Consider the following 7,109-nt stretch of genomic DNA (forward strand, 5'->3'; position numbering starts at 1 on the left):
ACTGCAGATGCCCTCATACTTATAGATACAATTCTCAAGACTCATTTTCCCTGCAGTTGGTCTGCAAGTCAATACTAATTACATTACTAAATCTTAATGTTCTTCTTACTTGAACTACTGACCAGGGCCTATTCAAAAGAGAGAGAGAATTCTTCAGCCCTCCCTCTTCATTTATATGACAAAATTGTCTCTGGAGTGTTTTAAAGGGTTCTTTTTTTTTTTTTTTTTTTTTTTTTTCACGGCAAGAGCAGGAACCTGCAATTTAGAGAAGAAGCATTTGAAACAAATTGCTAAAAGTATCCTTTTAAATAGTGAAATGCGGGGTGCCTAGGTGGCTCAGTCGGTTAAGAGTCTGCCTTCAGCTCAGGTCATGATCTCAGGGTCCTGGCATCGAGCCCCATGGGCTCCCTGCTCAGTGGGGAGCCTGCTTCCTCCTCTCCTCCCTGTTCCTGCTCTCTCTCTCTATTTCTGTCAAATAAATAAAAACCTTAAAAAAAATAGTGAAATGCACAAACCTAAGCATAATGTGATTTTCCACATTTTGTGATTGTGTGATTGCATCACATTATGTGATGTGCAAAACACATAATGTGTTTTGCAAAACAATCAATGACAAAGTATCCTTCTATAACTTTATATTTAAATACATATAACATGTTTTATAGGTCTTTATAATTATAATATTTACAGAAGAAAAATGCAAGAGAAGACAAAGCAGATGGTTACTTTGGGGCTAGGAGAACTGTATAGTAATAGGTGAAGATAAGGAGGGAAGGGAAAGGCAAATAAAAAATAACAAAGTGGGATGCCTGGGTGGCTCAGTGCGTTAAGTCTCTGCCTTTGGCTCAGGTCATGATCTCAGGGTCCTGGGATCGAGTTCCGCATCAGGCTCTCTGTTCAGCAGGGAGCCTGCTTCCCCCCACCCTACCTGCCTCTCTGCCTACTTGTGATCTCTGTCAAATAAATAAATAAAATCTTTAAAAAAATAAAAAACAAAAAAATTATAATAATAACAAAGGGAAAAAAACTGCATCTACAATATGACCCTGTTTAAGTAAAATAGTAATATTGTGTATACATATATATACTCTATGTGCATATAAGTGTATATATTTTGTGTTTAATATTATATAAATACACAAATGTTACATTTTTTTTAAAGATTTTATTCATTTAACAGAGAGAAAGATCACATGTAGGCAGAGATTCAGGAAGAGAGAGAGGGGGAAGCAGGTTCCCTGCTGAGCAGAGAGCCCAATGCGGGGCTCAATCCCAGGACCCTGAGATCATGACCTGAGCCTAAGGCAGAGGCTTTAACCCACTGAGCCACCCAGGCGCCCCCCAAATGTTACATTTTTAAATGATCTCTTTACATGATCTTACATGATCATGATCTCTTTAATCTCTTACATGATCTCTTTAAATGATCTCTTCACATTCTCATGTCATGTGAATAGTTCATAGCTAAACACTGAAACAGAAGTAAAGAAATACTTAGAAACGGGTTCCAGGACACTATTGCTTTCTAAAAGTACAAATTGATGTAATTTGCAATTATACACACCACCACCAACAAAAACAATTAAAAAAGAACCAGACCTCCTAAACCACAAGGCTGCTCTTCTCCAATAGGAATTCTGGGAGTGGGGACAGCTCAGTCGGTTAACCATCTGCCTTTGGCTCAGGTCATGATCTCAGGGTCCTGGGATCGAGTCTCACATTGGGCAGGAGTATGCTTCTCCCTCTGCCTGCAGCTCCCCCTGCTTGCTGTATATTTCTGACAAATAAATAAATAAAATCTTAAAAAAGAAAAAAAAAAGAATTCTGGGAGGAAACTGGTCTGGATGGTGAATAAATCATGTAATTTCTCCAGCCTATATCTGTTATGACACATTTGCTGCTCATTTCCTAGACATAGATTACTTACTGCTTATATCTAAAATCTCTAAATTCTCAAATGTAAAATAAATACCAAAAGCCTGTTAAATTTGAGGAGGAGGCAGCAAAAAAGAAAATAGAATAAGCAGCCAAAAAAAAAACAAAAAACAAAAAACAAAAACAGACAGAAGGAGACACCTAGGCTCTTGGCTTTGGCTCAGTTGGTGATCTCGAGGTTCTGGAATGGAGTCCTCTCCGGGTCTCTGCCACTCATTGGGAAGTCTGCTTGAGGATCCTCTCTCTGCCTCTGCCCCTCCACCTGCTCTCCCACCTCTCTCTCATTAATAAATAAATCTTTTAAAAAACCCAGAAAGATGTGGTATACATATTTTGATTAAGCAAATAATTTCCTTTAATAAAAAGTTAAATTGACCATTAATTCTGTGTATTTTAAGTGATGTAATGAGAGTTCCTATATTTATGTTGAACAAATTAGTTCTCCAAATGTAAAGGTCATCATTTCAACAGCTGGATTTTCTGACTTTTCTCAATTACCAGAGTAACATATGTGGAAAATAAGAAATAATAAAATCCCATGATTGTAATGTTACAATGTATCACAGGAAAAGCAAGAAAGAAGTCTCATGGGAAAGTCAATAAATAGCTTAATTAAATATTACAGTTGTGTTACTGTGTAGGCAATATATTTTTTATTTTTTATTGTTTCAGTGTTTTATTTTTTTATTATGTTATGTTATTTGGAAATGGGAAAACATCTTTAAAGACAGTTTATTTTTTAAAGATTTTACTCAACGATTGCCAAATAATTAAATTTACAGTGCTATATGCTCATCCATTCGTTCTTAAAGGTGGAGAGCCCCACTATCTGCCCTACACACCATTTGGAATCAGAATGGCTCTTTGGGAATCATGATGACTACATGCTGCCAGGCTGCCCTCTTCATCAGTCAGGCGGACGACTCCCTGAGTCACAAATGACCTGATACGCTTAATACAATCAACAGTTTGGGAGTATGCTCACATTGTAATACACATGCACTGAGTTTTTCATATAAACGGAACTCTAAAGGAAATTTACTGAAAAAATATGTCAATAGTTAGTGCTAGGAATATTATTCTCTTAGAGCAGTAAGCAAACATGTTTCTCATTAGTCAAGTATTGTTTTGGTTTTGTTTTTGTTTTTAAGATTTCTTTGCTTTATTTGAGAGAGGAAGGGGCAGAGAGACTCTGAAACAGGCTCCACGTTCAGCGTGGGACTTGATCTCACGACCCTGCGATCACAACCCTGAGATGCACCTGAACCAAAACCAAGAGTCGGAGGTTTAACCAACTGCATCATCCAGGAGCCCCCTCATAAGTCAAGTTTGCTACAGCTCAGGCAATACCCAGTTCAAAAGCCATAGCCACATATGACATGAAACAAACTGGAGTATATTCCTTGTTTAAAAATGCAAGGAGTTTACAATACTCTAAAGGGGAGAGAGAAAATCCAAGTAGTTATAAAATCATGTGATTACAGTAGACTGGGCATTTTGTAACCCTGTATTATCTTAACTGCTCTTTAGTGGGGCAACTTTATTGCTGGGTCAGAAAAACTGAAGAGAATAATGAATGTGAATTGACTATCAAAAAGGCAGAACCCCATTTGAGTTATGGAAAATGTAGGGTATTTAAAGTTTACATCCTCAAAGTACCTAAGTGCAATCAGGACGCCCATGAATATGAACTGGACTTAAAAAGCCAGTCACTATCACACTCTCCATCCTGTCGTAGTCAGACAAGCATTAGCTAAACCTACCTCTGTCTTCTCTTCCCTCTCTCCACGGCTGCGTGTGGCCAGCATGTCTCCATGATCTCCTGTGTCCAGTGCCCACCACTGCTTATTTGAATCCAACTCTCAGGACTCCATCTCCAAATTCCAGACTTGACTTGACTCAGATGTCCATCCATGGTCCAGTCAGCCATAGTGTGGAATGAAGTCATGTGATACAGAAGACTGCCCCTTCTGGAAACTAGAGGAAAGCAGATTCCCTAAGGAAAAGGTGTGTGAGGGGAAGGAATGACTGGTATCCCTACCACAGAGGCATTCATTCTTCACTATCCCACATGCCCTAGTCTTTGCCTTCATTCTGCGCGCAGCACACCACAGCATCTATCAACAATCAGCTCAAAAGGTGAACACAGTGGTACCAATCAGCCTTGGCATTGCCTTAGGAGTGTAAGTTACAACACACCTCCATCATAAGACTGTGTGTTAGTTGGGATGTGTGAGGTCACAGAAGGCTCTCTTTTAGGGACACCTGGGTGGCTCAGTGGGTTAAAGCCTCTGTTTTCGGCTCAGGTCATGATCCCAGGGTCCTGGGATTGAACCCCACATCAGGCCCTCTGCTCAGCAGGGAGTCTGCTTCCTCCTCTCTCTCTCTCTCTCTGCCTGCTTTTCTGCCTACTTGTGATCTCTGTCAAATTAAAAAAAAAAATTTTTTTAAGAAAGAAGGCTTTCTTTTAGACTCTGCTACTGGTATGAAATTCTTACCATATCCCCTATAATCATCTCAATGGGAAATCAAGTATCCCACATTCTCAAGTCAGCCTTCCTAAAAGCAAAAAGAAAAAAATAAAAAGCTCTGCTACAAGCAGAAGAAATTACACAGTTACCTATACGCAGAATAAAAACAAATAGGTGTGTGTCAATCAGTATATTCTATTCCTATATTCTTTAGTTAGTATACTGCCTCTGAATATCTCTGCCCAGCCACCTGAGGTCAATTTTTCTTCTATCATTCTGAAGTCTGCACTCCCTCAAGACTCCCAATACTTCTATTCTACATCTGATGTGAGCTGACTTTCTCTTTCCTGTCCCTCTTGATCTCTGCTGTTTTTGACAATTCTGACTGAGGTCTTTTCTAATTTTCAGGTCCTCATACAGATCCTTGAGTTCTCCTTGAGCCACTATTCCTAAGATCCAAAGCCATCTTCCTCCACTGCATAAACTAATCAGCTTGTTCCCCTATTTATTACAACTACTATTCACTGGCGGCAATAAACACTTTAATACCAGTAGTAACACTGGGAGTAACTAAGCACCGGATCACTGGTCCGCAGAATAACTACAATGGAGAAATTCAAATTTTGTCTTTAATTTATCGGTACCTCTTGTTATAAGGCAACATCACCATAAACGGCTCTGAAAACATTTTGTTATAACAAATGTGAGGGAAGCCTGGGTGGCTTAGTCAGATAAGTGACTGCCTGCAGCTCAGGCCATGATTCTGGAGTCTCATGATAAAGTCCTGCATCAGGCTCCCTGCTCAGCAAGGAGTCTGCCTCTCCCTCTGACCCTCCCTCCTGCCGCCCATGCTCTCTCTCTCTCTCTCAAATAAATAAATAAAATATTTGAAAAACAAATGTGAGCATCATATTCTACTCTTCTTAAACATTCAAGCAACAAAATTCTTTAAACTACTGGACCAAATAAGAGATTAAAAAGACAAAATATCTTTTTTTTTTCTAAATAGAGACAATTCAAGAAAAAACATCTGAGATCAAATAATAGGTATGGTATCAAGAAATGGCAAGTAAGGAAATACGTTACTTTCACATGTCAAAGCAATGCTATTATATTCGGCACATCCAATAATTGTGATTTAAAACAGAGCAGAGTCCATTTATTCATAAACACCATTTATAAATGCCTACCTTATGCAGATGCTGTGCAGGACAAATTAAAATTAAAATCATAGCCCTTGGGAACTTGAATGTCTAATTGAGAACTGAATGCATAATAAACAGAAAGGGTCACTCACCACTTTTTTTATCCTGAATACATTCTATCACATTTTAACCAGCTAAAAGCATTATGCCTTTTTCTCCTTGGATTTGATTGATAGTTTAGCTGAGCACAGAACTCCAGATTGGAAATCATTTTGATCAGAATTTTGTATATGTCACTCCATTATCTTCCGGTATTCAAGGTGGCTTATGAGAAAATGTGTACAGTTTTGAACCTTGGCCAGTTTTCTTCTTCCTCAGAGACTTTTCTCTTTGTCAATTTTCTGGAATTTCATGATAATATACCACCGTGGGGATCCTTTTCTTATCCTTTGTTCTGTGCTCCCTCTGGGGTCCCTATCAGTCTGTCCACCTGTAACCTTCAGATATGGTATAAATCTTCCCCGTTTTTATTCCCTTCTGTGTTCTCTATTCTCTCTGCTTATTCTATTTTCTTGATAGGGGAACTCTAGAACTTAATTTCTGTTGCCTTTAATTAATCTCTAAATAGAGAACATATTCTTCTACGATCATAATACTGAAATGTCAGTGAACAAAATAGATAATTATTTGGCAAATGCCTAGTAAAGGATGGTGTCAGCCAAGTTCATCCATGGCGTTGAGCAGCAGCATCTACACGGCCAGGGCGTAGTCAGTGTTTGGGGATGGAGGTAAACATCCGCAATCCGTGCATCCCTTTGATTTCTTCTTTCAGTGCCTGCTTTACCATCTGGGGCTGCTGGACAGTTTTCTTCTCTTTAAACTCTTCTGTCTTGATCTGGATTTCATACATCGCCCCACAGCCTCCTGAAATGTCAGTGAGTTTGGTAGTTGTAGCTCTGGAAAACCTTGAGAATTTGGGTCACTTTGGGCTTCCCCTCAGTTTTTGAGGCAAACATCCACTGGGCACAGTGGAAAAGAGGAAGCTCGCGGATCCCACAGAGCAGCGGCGCTGCGACAGCTGGGCTCCACACCACCATGCCTATCTTTCCTCAACTTTTTCACCTCTTCGGTTATTTACTTGTACAGTTTCCTCAAATGTATCTTTCAAAGGGTCTATTAAATGTTTGATTTCCAGTCCCATAGTTTTCATTTCCAAGAATTCTACATTGTTTATTCAGTGTGATTCAACAGTTTGTATTTCTAAGAATTTTACTTTATTTGATGGCCTTTTTGTTTCATTTATAAAATATATTTTCTCAGTTTAGGGATCAAGATGGCGGAGAAGTAGCAGGCTGAGACTACTTCAGGTAGCGGGAGATCAGCTAGATAGCTTATCTAAAGATTGTGAACACCTACAAATACAATGGGAGATCCAAGAGAAGAAGAACAGCAATTCTAGAAACAGAAAATCAACCACTTTCTGAAAGGTAGGACTGGCGGAGAAGTGAATCCAAAGCGACGGGAAGATAGACCGCAGCGGGAGGGGCTGGCTCCTGGC

General features: G+C 39.3%; 1 pseudogene; it reads right to left on the reverse strand.

Annotated features, from left to right (window-relative positions):
- Positions 1-6,320: 6,320 nt before the first annotated feature.
- On the reverse strand, positions 6,321-6,648 carry LOC111152543 (annotated as a pseudogene).
- Positions 6,649-7,109: the final 461 nt, after the last annotated feature.

The sequence above is a fragment of the Enhydra lutris genome, unplaced genomic scaffold, assembly GCF_002288905.1.
Source record: "Enhydra lutris kenyoni isolate GAN:26980312 unplaced genomic scaffold, ASM228890v2 scaffoldscaffold3, whole genome shotgun sequence".
Lineage (NCBI taxonomy): Eukaryota > Metazoa > Chordata > Mammalia > Carnivora > Mustelidae > Enhydra > Enhydra lutris.